Here is a 12,500-nt window from a genome sequence, read left to right as displayed (position 1 = left end):
CCAACGAGCCACGCTGCTCAAAAGCTTATGTCGAGCCTTCTGTGCAGCAATATTTATCTGAAAGGAAAGGGAGGTGTGGTGGTGTTTAGTTGCAGAAAAGCTGCCGGCTATATGCTGTACAGCAAAGGTGAGACAGTGCTGACACAAGCACATGATAATGACAAATATTTCGGTGGGGAAGGGCTCGTCCGGGATTTGAACCCGGGACCTCTCGCACCCTAAGCGAGAATCATACCCCTAGACCAACGAGCCTTGACTGGCTATGAATTTAGTTGAAAAAAACAACAACATAATTTTCTAGATCACTGACGAGAGTTGAAAATTAACACATTTCAATGAAATGCACCTATAACGCCTGCGGGCTCGTCCTGGATTTTGACCCGGGACCTCTCGCACCCAAAGCGATAATCATTCCCCTAGAACAACAAGCCCCAATGTGATGGCTACGGGGGAAAAAATAAACATCCAACTGAGGCTAAATCTCCACAGCACAAAGGCGTTAGACAGTGAGGCCGACAAAGAATTGGTGAGGAAGCACAAAAGGGCTCGTCCGGGATTTGAACCCGGGACCTCTCGCACCCAAAGCGAGAATCATACCCCTAGACCAACGAGCCGCTGAGTGCTCTCCTGGGTCTTATTTGGTCAGGACCCCTTGCAGGCCTGAGCAAGTAAAAAATCTGGTTCAAAATTGGCTCTTTTCCTTCAATGCTAACAAAAAAGTTTCGTCTTTGTTTGTTTCGTTAGCGTCGATTCTTGCAGTGAAGTCTGGCGTTTCTTTCGGAAAGAAGGGCTCGTCCGGGAGTTGAACCCGGGACCTCTCGCACCCGAAGCGAGAATCATACCCCTAGACCAACGAGCCTGGGCCAAGGGTACCTTTTATTCGGTGCCTTTCTTCACACAAATATTCAGAGTGGTCTGCAGGGAAGACCAATATTTCAGCTTGGTTCCACTGCGCATCAACATTTCCTAAAGTAAGTCCTGGGTAACAAACTGCAGCAGTTCACCGGTGGCAGCTAGCAGCAAAAGTTGCAGAGTTTCACAGAACAGAGGGCTCGTCCGGGATTTGAACCCGGGACCTCTCGCACCCTAAGCGAGAATCATACCCCTAGACCAACGAGCCACGCTGCACAAACGCTTTTGTCGAGCGTTTTGTGCAGCAATATTTAGCTGAAAGGAAAGGCAGGTCGGGTGGTGTTGAGTTGCAGAAAACCTGTCGGCTAAATGCTGAACAGCAAAGGAGAGACAGTGCTGACACAAACACATGATACTGACAGAAAGTTGCGTGGGAAAGGGCTCTTCCGGGATTTGAACCCGGGACCTCTCGCACCCTAAGCGAGAATCATACCCCTAGACCAACGAGCCTTGACTGGCTTTGAATTTAGTTGAAAAAAACAACAACATAATTTTCTAGATCACTGACGAGAGTTGAAAATTAACACATTTCAATGAAATGCACCTATAACGCCTGCGGGCTCGTCCTGGATTTGAACCCGGGACCTCTCGCACCCAAAGCGATAATCATTCCCCTAGAACAACAAGCCCCAATGTGATGGCTGCGGGGGAAAAAATAAACATCCAACTGAGGCTAAATCTCCACAGCACAAAGGCGTTAGACAGTGAGGCCGACAAAGAATTGGTGAGGAAGCACAAAAAGGACTCGTCCGGGATTTGAACCCGGGACCTCTCGCACCCAAAGCGAGAATCATACCCCTAGACAAACGAGCCGCTGAGTGCTCTCCTGGGTCTTATTTGGTCAGGACCCCTTGCAGGCCTGAGCAAGTAAAAAATCTGGTTCAAAATTGGCTCTTTTCCTTCAATGCTAACAAAAGAGTTTCGTCTTTGTTTGTTTCGTTAGCGTCGATTCTTGCAGTGAAGTCTGGCGTTTCTTTCGGAAAGAAGGGCTCGTCCGGGAGTTGAACCCGGGACCTCTCGCACCCGAAGCGAGAATCATACCCCTAGACCAACGAGCCACGCTGCACAAACGCTTTTGTCGAGCGTTTTGTGCAGCAATATTTAGCTGAAAGGAAAGGCAGGTCGGGTGGTGTTGAGTTGCAGAAAAGCTGTCGGCTAAATGCTGAACAGCAAAGGAGAGACAGTGCTGACACAAACACATGATACTGACAGAAAGTTGCGTGGGAAAGGGCTCTTCCGGGATTTGAACCCGGGACCTCTCGCACCCTAAGCGAGAATCATACCCCTAGACCAACGAGCCTTGACTGGCTATGAATTTAGTTGAAAAAAACAACAACATAATTTTCTAGATCACTGACGAGAGTTGAAAATTAACACATTTCAATGAAATGCACCTATAACGCCTGCGGGCTCGTCCTGGATTTGAACCCGGGACCTCTCGCACCCAAAGCGATAATCATTCCCCTAGAACAACAAGCCCCAATGTGATGGCTGCGGGGGAAAAAATAAACATCCAACTGAGGCTAAATCTCCACAGCACAAAGGCGTTAGACAGTGAGGCCGACAAAGAATTGGTGAGGAAGCACAAAAAGGGCTCGTCCGTGATTTGAACCCGGGACCTCTCGCACCCAAAGCGAGAATCATACCCCTAGACAAACGAGCCGCTGAGTGCTCTCCTGGGTCTTATTTGGTCAGGACCCCTTGCAGGCCTGAGCAAGTAAAAAATCTGGTTCAAAATTGGCTCTTTTCCTTCAATGCTAACAAAAGAGTTTCGTCTTTGTTTGTTTCGTTAGCGTCGATTCTTGCAGTGAAGTCTGGCGTTTCTTTCGGAAAGAAGGGCTCGTCCGGGAGTTGAACCCGGGACCTCTCGCACCCGAAGCGAGAATCATACCCCTAGACCAACGAGCCTGGGCCAAGGGTACCTTTTATTCGGTGCCTTTCTTCACACAAATATTTAGAGTGGTCTGCAGGGAAGACCAATATTTCAGCTTGGTTCCACTGCGCATCAACATTTCCTAAAGTAAGTCCTGGGTAACAAACTGCAGCAGTTCACCGGTGGCAGCTAGCAGCAAAAGTTGCAGAGTTTCACAGAACAGAGGGCTCGTCCGGGAGTTGAACCCGGGACCTCTCGCACCCGAAGCGAGAATCATACCCCTAGACCAACGAGCCACGCTGCACAAACGCTTTTGTCGAGCGTTTTGTGCAGCAATATTTAGCTGAAAGGAAAGGCAGGTCGGGTGGTGTTGAGTTGCAGAAAAGCTGTCGGCTAAATGCTGAACAGCAAAGGAGAGACAGTGCTGACACAAACACATGATACTGACAGAAAGTTGCGTGGGAAAGGGCTCTTCCGGGATTTGAACCCGGGACCTCTCGCACCCTAAGCGAGAATCATACCCCTAGACCAACGAGCCTTGACTGGCTATGAATTTAGTTGAAAAAAACAACAACATAATTTTCTAGATCACTGACGAGAGTTGAAAATTAACACATTTCAATGAAATGCACCTATAACGCCTGCGGGCTCGTCGTGGATTTGAACCCGGGACCTCTCGCACCCAAAGCGATAATCATTCCCCTAGAACAACAAGCCCCAATGTGATGGCTGCGGGGGAAAAAATAAACATCCAACTGAGGCTAAATCTCCACAGCACAAAGGCGTTAGACAGTGAGGCCGACAAAGAATTGGTGAGGAAGCACAAAAAGGGCTCGTCCGTGATTTGAACCCGGGACCTCTCGCACCCAAAGCGAGAATCATACCCCTAGACAAACGAGCCGCTGAGTGCTCTCCTGGGTCTTATTTGGTCAGGACCCCTTGCAGGCCTGAGCAAGTAAAAAATCTGGTTCAAAATTGGCTCTTTTCCTTCAATGCTAACAAAAGAGTTTCGTCTTTGTTTGTTTCGTTAGCGTCGATTCTTGCAGTGAAGTCTGGCGTTTCTTTCGGAAAGAAGGGCTCGTCCGGGAGTTGAACCCGGGACCTCTCGCACCCGAAGCGAGAATCATACCCCTAGACCAACGAGCCTGGGCCAAGGGTACCTTTTATTCGGTGCCTTTCTTCACACAAATATTTAGAGTGGTCTGCAGGGAAGACCAATATTTCAGCTTGGTTCCACTGCGCATCAACATTTCCTAAAGTAAGTCCTGGGTAACAAACTGCAGCAGTTCACCGGTGGCAGCTAGCAGCAAAAGTTGCAGAGTTTCACAGAACAGAGGGCTCGTCCGGGAGTTGAACCCGGGACCTCTCGCACCCGAAGCGAGAATCATACCCCTAGACCAACGAGCCACGCTGCACAAACGCTTTTGTCGAGCGTTTTGTGCAGCAATATTTAGCTGAAAGGAAAGGCAGGTCGGGTGGTGTTGAGTTGCAGAAAAGCTGTCGGCTAAATGCTGAACAGCAAAGGAGAGACAGTGCTGACACAAACACATGATACTGACAGAAAGTTGCGTGGGAAAGGGCTCTTCCGGGATTTGAACCCGGGACCTCTCGCACCCTAAGCGAGAATCATACCCCTAGACCAACGAGCCTTGACTGGCTATGAATTTAGTTGAAAAAAACAACAACATAATTTTCTAGATCACTGACGAGAGTTGAAAATTAACACATTTCAATGAAATGCACCTATAACGCCTGCGGGCTCGTCCTGGATTTGAACCCGGGACCTCTCGCACCCAAAGCTATAATCATTCCCCTAGAACAACAAGCCCCAATGTGATGGCTGCGGGGGAAAAAATAAACATCCAACTGAGGCAAAATCTCCACAGCACAAAGGCGTTAGACAGTGAGGCCGACAAAGAATTGGTGAGGAAGCACAAAAAGGGCTCGTCCGGGATTTGAACCCGGGACCTCTCGCACCCAAAGCGAGAATCATACCCCTAGACAAACGAGCCGCTGAGTGCTCTCCTGGGTCTTATTTGGTCAGGACCCCTTGCAGGCCTGAGCAAGTAAAAAATCTTTTTCAAAATTGGCTCTTTTCCTTCAATGCTAACAAAAGAGTTTCGTCTTTGTTTGTTTCGTTAGCGTCGATTCTTGCAGTGAAGTCTGGCGTTTCTTTCGGAAAGAAGGGCTCGTCCGGGAGTTGAACCCGGGACCTCTCGCACCCGAAGCGAGAATCATACCCCTAGACCAACGAGCCTGGGCCAAGGGTACCTTTTATTCGGTGCCTTTCTTCACACAAATATTTAGAGTGGTCTGCAGGGAAGACCAATATTTCAGCTTGGTTCCACTGCGCATCAACATTTCCTAAAGTAAGTCCTGGGTAACAAACTGCAGCAGTTCACCGGTGGCAGCTAGCAGCAAAAGTTGCAGAGTTTCACAGAACAGAGGGCTCGTCCGGGAGTTGAACCCGGGACCTCTCGCACCCGAAGCGAGAATCATACCCCTAGACCAACGAGCCACGCTGCACAAACGCTTTTGTCGAGCGTTTTGTGCAGCAATATTTAGCTGAAAGGAAAGGCAGGTCGGGTGGTGTTGAGTTGCAGAAAAGCTGTCGGCTAAATGCTGAACAGCAAAGGAGAGACAGTGCTGACACAAACACATGATACTGACAGAAAGTTGCGTGGGAAAGGGCTCTTCCGGGATTTGAACCCGGGACCTCTCGCACCCTAAGCGAGAATCATACCCCTAGACCAACGAGCCTTGACTGGCTATGAATTTAGTTGAAAAAAACAACAACATAATTTTCTAGATCACTGACGAGAGTTGAAAATTAACACATTTCAATGAAATGCACCTATAACGCCTGCGGGCTCGTCCTGGATTTGAACCCGGGACCTCTCGCACCCAAAGCGATAATCATTCCCCTAGAACAACAAGCCCCAATGTGATGGCTGCGGGGGAAAAAATAAACATCCAACTGAGGCTAAATCTCCACAGCACAAAGGCGTTAGACAGTGAGGCCGACAAAGAATTGGTGAGGAAGCACAAAAAGGGCTCGTCCGTGATTTGAACCCGGGACCTCTCGCACCCAAAGCGAGAATCATACCCCTAGACAAACGAGCCGCTGAGTGCTCTCCTGGGTCTTATTTGGTCAGGACCCCTTGCAGGCCTGAGCAAGTAAAAAATCTGGTTCAAAATTGGCTCTTTTCCTTCAATGCTAACAAAAGAGTTTCGTCTTTGTTTGTTTCGTTAGCGTCGATTCTTGCAGTGAAGTCTGGCGTTTCTTTCGGAAAGAAGGGCTCGTCCGGGAGTTGAACCCGGGACCTCTCGCACCCGAAGCGAGAATCATACCCCTAGACCAACGAGCCTGGGCCAAGGGTACCTTTTATTCGGTGCCTTTCTTCACACAAATATTTAGAGTGGTCTGCAGGGAAGACCAATATTTCAGCTTGGTTCCACTGCGCATCAACATTTCCTAAAGTAAGTCCTGGGTAACAAACTGCAGCAGTTCACCGGTGGCAGCTAGCAGCAAAAGTTGCAGAGTTTCACAGAACAGAGGGCTCGTCCGGGAGTTGAACCCGGGACCTCTCGCACCCGAAGCGAGAATCATACCCCTAGACCAACGAGCCACGCTGCACAAACGCTTTTGTCGAGCGTTTTGTGCAGCAATATTTAGCTGAAAGGAAAGGCAGGTCGGGTGGTGTTGAGTTGCAGAAAAGCTGTCGGCTAAATGCTGAACAGCAAAGGAGAGACAGTGCTGACACAAACACATGATACTGACAGAAAGTTGCGTGGGAAAGGGCTCTTCCGGGATTTGAACCCGGGACCTCTCGCACCCTAAGCGAGAATCATACCCCTAGACCAACGAGCCTTGACTGGCTATGAATTTAGTTGAAAAAAACAACAACATAATTTTCTAGATCACTGACGAGAGTTGAAAATTAACACATTTCAATGAAATGCACCTATAACGCCTGCGGGCTCGTCCTGGATTTGAACCCGGGACCTCTCGCACCCAAAGCTATAATCATTCCCCTAGAACAACAAGCCCCAATGTGATGGCTGCGGGGGAAAAAATAAACATCCAACTGAGGCTAAATCTCCACAGCACAAAGGCGTTAGACAGTGAGGCCGACAAAGAATTGGTGAGGAAGCACAAAAAGGGCTCGTCCGGGATTTGAACCCGGGACCTCTCGCACCCAAAGCGAGAATCATACCCCTAGACAAACGAGCCGCTGAGTGCTCTCCTGGGTCTTATTTGGTCAGGACCCCTTGCAGGCCTGAGCAAGTAAAAAATCTTTTTCAAAATTGGCTCTTTTCCTTCAATGCTAACAAAAGAGTTTCGTCTTTGTTTGTTTCGTTAGCGTCGATTCTTGCAGTGAAGTCTGGCGTTTCTTTCGGAAAGAAGGGCTCGTCCGGGAGTTGAATCCGGGACCTCTCGCACCCGAAGCGAGAATCATACCCCTAGACCAACGAGCCTGGGCCAAGGGTACGTTTTATTCGGTGCCTTTCTTCACACAAATATTTAGAGTGGTCTGCAGGGAAGACCAATATTTCAGCTTGGTTCCACTGCGCATCAACATTTCCTAAAGTAAGTCCTGGGTAACAAACTGCAGCAGTTCACCGGTGGCAGCTAGCAGCAAAAGTTGCAGAGTTTCACAGAACAGAGGGCTCGTCCGGGATTTGAACCCGGGACCTCTCGCACCCTAAGCGAGAATCATACCCCTAGACCAACGAGCCACGCTGCACAAACGCTTTTTTCGAGCGTTTTGTGCAGCAATATTTAGCTGAAAGGTAAGGCAGGTCGGGTGGTGTTGAGTTGCAGAAAAGCTGCCGGCTACATGCTGTACAGCAAAGGAGAGACAGTGCTGACACAAACACATGATACTGACAGAAAGATGCGTGGGAAAGGGCTCTTCCGGGATTTGAACCCGGGACCTCTCGCACCCTAAGCGAGAATCATACCCCTAGACCAACGAGCCACGCTGCTCAAAAGCTTATGTCGAGCCTTCTGTGCAGCAATATTTATCTGAAAGGAAAGGGAGGTGTGGTGGTGTTTAGTTGCAGAAAAGCTGGCGGCTATATGCTGTACAGCAAAGGTGAGACAGTGCTGACACAAGCACATGATAATGACAAATATTTCGGTGGGGAAGGGCTCGTCCGGGATTTGAACCCGGGACCTCTCGCACCCTAAGCGAGAATCATACCCCTAGACCAACGAGCCTTGACTGGCTATGAATTTAGTTGAAAAAAACAACAACATAATTTTCTAGATCACTGACGAGAGTTGAAAATTAACACATTTCAATGAAATGCACCTATAACGCCTGCGGGCTCGTCCTGGATTTGAACCCGGGACCTCTCGCACCCAAAGCGATAATCATTCCCCTAGAACAACAAGCCCCAATGTGATGGCTACGGGAAAAAATAAACATCCAACTGAGGCTAAATCTCCACAGCACAAAGGCGTTAGACAGTGAGGCCGACAAAGAATTGGTGAGGAAGCACAAAAGGGCTCGTCCGGGATTTGAACCCGGGACCTCTCGCACCCAAAGCGAGAATCATACCCCTAGACCAACGAGCCGCTGAGTGCTCTCCTGGGTCTTATTTGGTCAGGACCCCTTGCAGGCCTGAGCAAGTAAAAAATCTTTTTCAAAATTGGCTCTTTTCCTTCAATGCTAACAAAAGAGTTTCGTGTTTGTTTGTTTCGTTAGCGTCGATTCTTGCAGTGAAGTCTGGCGTTTCTTTCGGAAAGAAGGGCTCGTCCGGGAGTTGAACCGGGGACCTCTCGCACCCAAAGCGAGAATCATACCCCTAGACCAACGAGCCAAGGCCAAGGGTACCTTTTATTCGGTGCCTTTCTTCACACAAATATTTAGAGTGGTCTGCAGGGAAGACCAATATTTCAGCTTGGTTCCACTGCGCATCAACATTTCCTAAAGTAAGTCCTGGGTAACAAACTGCAGCAGTTCACCGGTGGCAGCTAGCAGCAAAAGTTGCAGAGTTTCACAGAACAGAGGGCTCGTCCGGGATTTGAACCCGGGACCTCTCGCACCCTAAGCGAGAATCATACCCCTAGACCAACGAGCCACGCTGCACAAACGCTTTTTTCGAGCGTTTTGTGCAGCAATATTTAGCTGAAAGGTAAGGCAGGTCGGGTGGTGTTGAGTTGCAGAAAAGCTGCCGGCTACATGCTGTACAGCAAAGGAGAGACAGTGCTGACACAAACACATGATACTGACAGAAAGATGCGTGGGAAAGGGCTCTTCCGGGATTTGAACCCGGGACCTCTCGCACCCTAAGCGAGAATCATACCCCTAGACCAACGAGCCACGCTGCTCAAAAGCTTATGTCGAGCCTTCTGTGCAGCAATATTTATCTGAAAGGAAAGGGAGGTGTGGTGGTGTTTAGTTGCAGAAAAGCTGGCGGCTATATGCTGTACAGCAAAGGTGAGACAGTGCTGACACAAGCACATGATAATGACAAATATTTCGGTGGGGAAGGGCTCGTCCGGGATTTGAACCCGGGACCTCTCGCACCCTAAGCGAGAATCATACCCCTAGACCAACGAGCCTTGACTGGCTATGAATTTAGTTGAAAAAAACAACAACATAATTTTCTAGATCACTGACGAGAGTTGAAAATTAACACATTTCAATGAAATGCACCTATAACGCCTGCGGGCTCGTCCTGGATTTGAACCCGGGACCTCTCGCACCCAAAGCGATAATCATTCCCCTAGAACAACAAGCCCCAATGTGATGGCTACGGGAAAAAATAAACATCCAACTGAGGCTAAATCTCCACAGCACAAAGGCGTTAGACAGTGAGGCCGACAAAGAATTGGTGAGGAAGCACAAAAGGGCTCGTCCGGGATTTGAACCCGGGACCTCTCGCACCCAAAGCGAGAATCATACCCCTAGACCAACGAGCCGCTGAGTGCTCTCCTGGGTCTTATTTGGTCAGGACCCCTTGCAGGCCTGAGCAAGTAAAAAATCTTTTTCAAAATTGGCTCTTTTCCTTCAATGCTAACAAAAGAGTTTCGTGTTTGTTTGTTTCGTTAGCGTCGATTCTTGCAGTGAAGTCTGGCGTTTCTTTCGGAAAGAAGGGCTCGTCCGGGAGTTGAACCCGGGACCTCTCGCACCCAAAGCGAGAATCATACCCCTAGACCAACGAGCCAAGGCCAAGGGTACCTTTTATTCGGTGCCTTTCTTCACACAAATATTTAGAGTGGTCTGCAGGGAAGACCAATATTTCAGCTTGGTTCCACTGCGCATCAACATTTCCTAAAGTAAGTCCTGGGTAACAAACTGCAGCAGTTCACCGGTGGCAGCTAGCAGCAAAAGTTGCAGAGTTTCACAGAACAGAGGGCTCGTCCGGGATTTGAACCCGGGACCTCTCGCACCCTAAGCGAGAATCATACCCCTAGACCAACGAGCCACGCTGCACAAACACTTTTGTCGAGCGTTTTGTGCAGCAATATTTAGCTGAAAGGAAAGGCAGGTCGGGTGGTGTTGAGTTGCAGAAAAGCTGCCGGCTACATGCTGTACAGCAAAGGAGAGACAGTGCTGACACAAACACATGATACTGACAGAAAGATGCGTGGGAAAGGGCTCTTCCGGGATTTGAAACCGGGACCTCTCGCACACTAAGCGAGAATCATACCCCTAGACCAACGAGCCACGCTGCTCAAAAGCTTATGTCGAGCCTTCTGTGCAGCAATATTTATCTGAAAGGAAAGGGAGGTGTGGTGGTGTTTAGTTGCAGAAAAGCTGCCGGCTATATGCTGTACAGCAAAGGTGAGACAGTGCTGACACAAGCACATGATAATGACAAATATTTCGGTGGGGAAGGGCTCGTCCGGGATTTGAACCTGGGACCTCTCGCACCCTAAGCGAGAATCATACCCCTAGACCAACGAGCCTTGCCTGGCTATGAATTTAGTTGAAAAAAACAACAACATAATTTTCTAGATCACTGACGAGAGTTGAAAATTAACACATTTCAATGAAATGCACCTATAACGCCTGCGGGTTCGTCCTGGATTTGAACCCGGGACCTCTCGCACCCAAAGCGATAATCATTCCCCTAGAACAACAAGCCCCAATGTGATGGCTACGGGGGAAAATAAAAACATCCAACTGAGGCTAAATCTCCACAGCACAAAGGCGTTAGACAGTGAGGCCGACAAAGAATTGGTGAGGAAGCACAAAAGGGCTCGTCCGGGATTTGAACCCGGGACCTCTCGCACCCAAAGCGAGAATCATACCCCTAGACCAACGAGCCGCTGAGTGCTCTCCTGGGTCTTATTTGGTCAGGACCCCTTGCAGGCCTGAGCAAGTAAAAAATCTGGTTCAAAATTGGCTCTTTTCCTTCAATGCTAACAAAAGAGTTTCGTCTGTGTTTGTTTTGTTAGCGTCGATTCTTGCAGTGAAGTCTGGCGTTTCTTTCGGAAAGAAGGGCTCGTCCGGGAGTTGAACCCGGGACCTCTCGCACCCAAAGCGAGAATCATACCCCTAGACCAACGAGCCAAGGCCAAGGGTACCTTTTATTCGGTGCCTTTCTTCACACAAATATTTAGAGTGGTCTGCAGGGAAGACCAATATTTCAGCTTGGTTCCACTGCGCATCAACATTTCCTAAAGTAAGTCCTGGGTAACAAACTGCAGCAGTTCACCGGTGGCAGCTAGCAGCAAAAGTTGCAGAGTTTCACAGAACAGAGGGGTCGTCCGGGATTTGAACCCGGGACCTCTCGCACCCTAAGCGAGAATCATACCCCTAGACCAACGAGCCACGCTGCACAAATGCTTTTGTCGAGCGTTTTGTGCAGCAATATTTAGCTGAAAGGAAAGGCAGGTCGGGTGGTGTTGAGTTGCAGAAAAGCTGCCGGCTACATGCTGTACAGCAAAGGAGAGACAGTGCTGACACAAACACATGATACTGACAGAAAGATGCGTGGGAAAGGGCTCTTCCGGGATTTGAAACCGGGACCTCTCGCACACTAAGCGAGAATCATACCCCTAGACCAACGAGCCACGCTGCTCAAAAGCTTATGTCGAGCCTTCTGTGCAGCAATATTTATCTGAAAGGAAAGGGAGGTGTGGTGGTGTTTAGTTGCAGAAAAGCTGCCGGCTATATGCTGTACAGCAAAGGTGAGACAGTGCTGACACAAGCACATGATAATGACAAATATTTCGGTGGGGAAGGGCTCGTCCGGGATTTGAACCTGGGACCTCTCGCACCCTAAGCGAGAATCATACCCCTAGACCAACGAGCCTTGACTGGCTATGAATTTAGTTGAAAAAAACAACAACATAATTTTCTAGATCACTGACGAGAGTTGAAAATTAACACATTTCAATGAAATGCACCTATAACGCCTGCGGGCTCGTCCTGGATTTGAACCCGGGACCTCTCGCACCCAAAGCGATAATCATTCCCCTAGAACAACAAGCCCCAATGTGATGGCTACGGGGGAAAAAATAAACATCCAACTGAGGCTAAATCTCCACAGCACAAAGGCGTTAGACAGTGAGGCCGACAAAGAATTGGTGAGGAAGCACAAAAGGGCTCGCCCGGGATTTGAACCCGGGACCTCTCGCACCCAAAGCGAGAATCATACCCCTAGACCAACGAGCCGCTGAGTGCTCTCCTGGGTCTTATTTGGTCGGGACCCCTTGCAGGCCTGAGCAAGTAAAAAATCTGGTTCAAAATTG

General features: G+C 49.0%; 44 non-coding genes across 44 annotated transcripts in view; all 44 read right to left on the bottom strand.

The window, feature by feature from the left end:
* trnap-agg (transfer RNA proline (anticodon AGG)) overlaps positions 1–10 on the bottom strand; it is a 72-nt gene extending 62 nt beyond the window's left edge. Inside the window, exon 1 of the tRNA in view lies at positions 1–10. This exon is cut by the window's left edge and continues 62 nt beyond it. This is a non-coding gene — a tRNA (tRNA-Pro).
* A 170-nt stretch (positions 11–180) lies between these two features.
* On the bottom strand, positions 181–252 carry trnap-agg (transfer RNA proline (anticodon AGG)). The gene has a single exon. It is a non-coding gene; the product is annotated as a tRNA-Pro (tRNA).
* A 290-nt stretch (positions 253–542) lies between these two features.
* trnap-ugg (transfer RNA proline (anticodon UGG)) lies at positions 543–614 on the bottom strand. The gene has a single exon. It is a non-coding gene; the product is annotated as a tRNA-Pro (tRNA).
* A 173-nt stretch (positions 615–787) lies between these two features.
* trnap-cgg (transfer RNA proline (anticodon CGG)) lies at positions 788–859 on the bottom strand. Its single transcript has one exon. It is a non-coding gene; the product is annotated as a tRNA-Pro (tRNA).
* Positions 860–1,048: 189 nt separating this feature from the next.
* trnap-agg (transfer RNA proline (anticodon AGG)) lies at positions 1,049–1,120 on the bottom strand. Its single transcript has one exon. It is a non-coding gene; the product is annotated as a tRNA-Pro (tRNA).
* A 170-nt stretch (positions 1,121–1,290) lies between these two features.
* trnap-agg (transfer RNA proline (anticodon AGG)) lies at positions 1,291–1,362 on the bottom strand. Its single transcript has one exon. It is a non-coding gene; the product is annotated as a tRNA-Pro (tRNA).
* Positions 1,363–1,653: 291 nt separating this feature from the next.
* trnap-ugg (transfer RNA proline (anticodon UGG)) lies at positions 1,654–1,725 on the bottom strand. Its single transcript has one exon. It is a non-coding gene; the product is annotated as a tRNA-Pro (tRNA).
* A 173-nt stretch (positions 1,726–1,898) lies between these two features.
* trnap-cgg (transfer RNA proline (anticodon CGG)) lies at positions 1,899–1,970 on the bottom strand. The gene has a single exon. It is a non-coding gene; the product is annotated as a tRNA-Pro (tRNA).
* A 170-nt stretch (positions 1,971–2,140) lies between these two features.
* Positions 2,141–2,212, bottom strand: trnap-agg (transfer RNA proline (anticodon AGG)). Its single transcript has one exon. It is a non-coding gene; the product is annotated as a tRNA-Pro (tRNA).
* Positions 2,213–2,503: 291 nt separating this feature from the next.
* trnap-ugg (transfer RNA proline (anticodon UGG)) lies at positions 2,504–2,575 on the bottom strand. The gene has a single exon. It is a non-coding gene; the product is annotated as a tRNA-Pro (tRNA).
* Positions 2,576–2,748: 173 nt separating this feature from the next.
* On the bottom strand, positions 2,749–2,820 carry trnap-cgg (transfer RNA proline (anticodon CGG)). Its single transcript has one exon. It is a non-coding gene; the product is annotated as a tRNA-Pro (tRNA).
* A 189-nt stretch (positions 2,821–3,009) lies between these two features.
* On the bottom strand, positions 3,010–3,081 carry trnap-cgg (transfer RNA proline (anticodon CGG)). The gene has a single exon. It is a non-coding gene; the product is annotated as a tRNA-Pro (tRNA).
* Positions 3,082–3,251: 170 nt separating this feature from the next.
* On the bottom strand, positions 3,252–3,323 carry trnap-agg (transfer RNA proline (anticodon AGG)). Its single transcript has one exon. It is a non-coding gene; the product is annotated as a tRNA-Pro (tRNA).
* Positions 3,324–3,614: 291 nt separating this feature from the next.
* trnap-ugg (transfer RNA proline (anticodon UGG)) lies at positions 3,615–3,686 on the bottom strand. Its single transcript has one exon. It is a non-coding gene; the product is annotated as a tRNA-Pro (tRNA).
* Positions 3,687–3,859: 173 nt separating this feature from the next.
* Positions 3,860–3,931, bottom strand: trnap-cgg (transfer RNA proline (anticodon CGG)). The gene has a single exon. It is a non-coding gene; the product is annotated as a tRNA-Pro (tRNA).
* Positions 3,932–4,120: 189 nt separating this feature from the next.
* trnap-cgg (transfer RNA proline (anticodon CGG)) lies at positions 4,121–4,192 on the bottom strand. The gene has a single exon. It is a non-coding gene; the product is annotated as a tRNA-Pro (tRNA).
* Positions 4,193–4,362: 170 nt separating this feature from the next.
* Positions 4,363–4,434, bottom strand: trnap-agg (transfer RNA proline (anticodon AGG)). The gene has a single exon. It is a non-coding gene; the product is annotated as a tRNA-Pro (tRNA).
* Positions 4,435–4,725: 291 nt separating this feature from the next.
* trnap-ugg (transfer RNA proline (anticodon UGG)) lies at positions 4,726–4,797 on the bottom strand. Its single transcript has one exon. It is a non-coding gene; the product is annotated as a tRNA-Pro (tRNA).
* Positions 4,798–4,970: 173 nt separating this feature from the next.
* trnap-cgg (transfer RNA proline (anticodon CGG)) lies at positions 4,971–5,042 on the bottom strand. The gene has a single exon. It is a non-coding gene; the product is annotated as a tRNA-Pro (tRNA).
* A 189-nt stretch (positions 5,043–5,231) lies between these two features.
* trnap-cgg (transfer RNA proline (anticodon CGG)) lies at positions 5,232–5,303 on the bottom strand. The gene has a single exon. It is a non-coding gene; the product is annotated as a tRNA-Pro (tRNA).
* A 170-nt stretch (positions 5,304–5,473) lies between these two features.
* On the bottom strand, positions 5,474–5,545 carry trnap-agg (transfer RNA proline (anticodon AGG)). The gene has a single exon. It is a non-coding gene; the product is annotated as a tRNA-Pro (tRNA).
* A 291-nt stretch (positions 5,546–5,836) lies between these two features.
* Positions 5,837–5,908, bottom strand: trnap-ugg (transfer RNA proline (anticodon UGG)). Its single transcript has one exon. It is a non-coding gene; the product is annotated as a tRNA-Pro (tRNA).
* Positions 5,909–6,081: 173 nt separating this feature from the next.
* trnap-cgg (transfer RNA proline (anticodon CGG)) lies at positions 6,082–6,153 on the bottom strand. The gene has a single exon. It is a non-coding gene; the product is annotated as a tRNA-Pro (tRNA).
* A 189-nt stretch (positions 6,154–6,342) lies between these two features.
* Positions 6,343–6,414, bottom strand: trnap-cgg (transfer RNA proline (anticodon CGG)). Its single transcript has one exon. It is a non-coding gene; the product is annotated as a tRNA-Pro (tRNA).
* A 170-nt stretch (positions 6,415–6,584) lies between these two features.
* Positions 6,585–6,656, bottom strand: trnap-agg (transfer RNA proline (anticodon AGG)). Its single transcript has one exon. It is a non-coding gene; the product is annotated as a tRNA-Pro (tRNA).
* A 291-nt stretch (positions 6,657–6,947) lies between these two features.
* trnap-ugg (transfer RNA proline (anticodon UGG)) lies at positions 6,948–7,019 on the bottom strand. The gene has a single exon. It is a non-coding gene; the product is annotated as a tRNA-Pro (tRNA).
* A 173-nt stretch (positions 7,020–7,192) lies between these two features.
* trnap-cgg (transfer RNA proline (anticodon CGG)) lies at positions 7,193–7,264 on the bottom strand. Its single transcript has one exon. It is a non-coding gene; the product is annotated as a tRNA-Pro (tRNA).
* Positions 7,265–7,453: 189 nt separating this feature from the next.
* trnap-agg (transfer RNA proline (anticodon AGG)) lies at positions 7,454–7,525 on the bottom strand. The gene has a single exon. It is a non-coding gene; the product is annotated as a tRNA-Pro (tRNA).
* Positions 7,526–7,695: 170 nt separating this feature from the next.
* On the bottom strand, positions 7,696–7,767 carry trnap-agg (transfer RNA proline (anticodon AGG)). Its single transcript has one exon. It is a non-coding gene; the product is annotated as a tRNA-Pro (tRNA).
* A 170-nt stretch (positions 7,768–7,937) lies between these two features.
* Positions 7,938–8,009, bottom strand: trnap-agg (transfer RNA proline (anticodon AGG)). The gene has a single exon. It is a non-coding gene; the product is annotated as a tRNA-Pro (tRNA).
* A 288-nt stretch (positions 8,010–8,297) lies between these two features.
* Positions 8,298–8,369, bottom strand: trnap-ugg (transfer RNA proline (anticodon UGG)). Its single transcript has one exon. It is a non-coding gene; the product is annotated as a tRNA-Pro (tRNA).
* A 173-nt stretch (positions 8,370–8,542) lies between these two features.
* On the bottom strand, positions 8,543–8,614 carry trnap-ugg (transfer RNA proline (anticodon UGG)). Its single transcript has one exon. It is a non-coding gene; the product is annotated as a tRNA-Pro (tRNA).
* A 189-nt stretch (positions 8,615–8,803) lies between these two features.
* Positions 8,804–8,875, bottom strand: trnap-agg (transfer RNA proline (anticodon AGG)). Its single transcript has one exon. It is a non-coding gene; the product is annotated as a tRNA-Pro (tRNA).
* A 170-nt stretch (positions 8,876–9,045) lies between these two features.
* trnap-agg (transfer RNA proline (anticodon AGG)) lies at positions 9,046–9,117 on the bottom strand. The gene has a single exon. It is a non-coding gene; the product is annotated as a tRNA-Pro (tRNA).
* A 170-nt stretch (positions 9,118–9,287) lies between these two features.
* trnap-agg (transfer RNA proline (anticodon AGG)) lies at positions 9,288–9,359 on the bottom strand. Its single transcript has one exon. It is a non-coding gene; the product is annotated as a tRNA-Pro (tRNA).
* A 288-nt stretch (positions 9,360–9,647) lies between these two features.
* trnap-ugg (transfer RNA proline (anticodon UGG)) lies at positions 9,648–9,719 on the bottom strand. Its single transcript has one exon. It is a non-coding gene; the product is annotated as a tRNA-Pro (tRNA).
* Positions 9,720–9,892: 173 nt separating this feature from the next.
* trnap-ugg (transfer RNA proline (anticodon UGG)) lies at positions 9,893–9,964 on the bottom strand. Its single transcript has one exon. It is a non-coding gene; the product is annotated as a tRNA-Pro (tRNA).
* A 189-nt stretch (positions 9,965–10,153) lies between these two features.
* trnap-agg (transfer RNA proline (anticodon AGG)) lies at positions 10,154–10,225 on the bottom strand. Its single transcript has one exon. It is a non-coding gene; the product is annotated as a tRNA-Pro (tRNA).
* A 412-nt stretch (positions 10,226–10,637) lies between these two features.
* On the bottom strand, positions 10,638–10,709 carry trnap-agg (transfer RNA proline (anticodon AGG)). Its single transcript has one exon. It is a non-coding gene; the product is annotated as a tRNA-Pro (tRNA).
* Positions 10,710–10,999: 290 nt separating this feature from the next.
* Positions 11,000–11,071, bottom strand: trnap-ugg (transfer RNA proline (anticodon UGG)). The gene has a single exon. It is a non-coding gene; the product is annotated as a tRNA-Pro (tRNA).
* A 173-nt stretch (positions 11,072–11,244) lies between these two features.
* On the bottom strand, positions 11,245–11,316 carry trnap-ugg (transfer RNA proline (anticodon UGG)). The gene has a single exon. It is a non-coding gene; the product is annotated as a tRNA-Pro (tRNA).
* Positions 11,317–11,505: 189 nt separating this feature from the next.
* On the bottom strand, positions 11,506–11,577 carry trnap-agg (transfer RNA proline (anticodon AGG)). Its single transcript has one exon. It is a non-coding gene; the product is annotated as a tRNA-Pro (tRNA).
* Positions 11,578–11,989: 412 nt separating this feature from the next.
* trnap-agg (transfer RNA proline (anticodon AGG)) lies at positions 11,990–12,061 on the bottom strand. The gene has a single exon. It is a non-coding gene; the product is annotated as a tRNA-Pro (tRNA).
* Positions 12,062–12,351: 290 nt separating this feature from the next.
* Positions 12,352–12,423, bottom strand: trnap-ugg (transfer RNA proline (anticodon UGG)). Its single transcript has one exon. It is a non-coding gene; the product is annotated as a tRNA-Pro (tRNA).
* Between the last annotated feature and the right edge of the window lie 77 nt (positions 12,424–12,500).

The sequence above is a fragment of the Alosa pseudoharengus genome, unplaced genomic scaffold (assembly GCF_046254945.1).
Source record: "Alosa pseudoharengus isolate Yale_2024_CS ecotype anadromous, Long Island Sound unplaced genomic scaffold, YU_APseudo_1.1 YU_APseudo_1.1_scf_6, whole genome shotgun sequence".
NCBI classification, from domain to species: domain Eukaryota; kingdom Metazoa; phylum Chordata; class Actinopteri; order Clupeiformes; family Clupeidae; genus Alosa; species Alosa pseudoharengus.
This window is presented reverse-complemented; position numbering and strand designations above follow the sequence as displayed.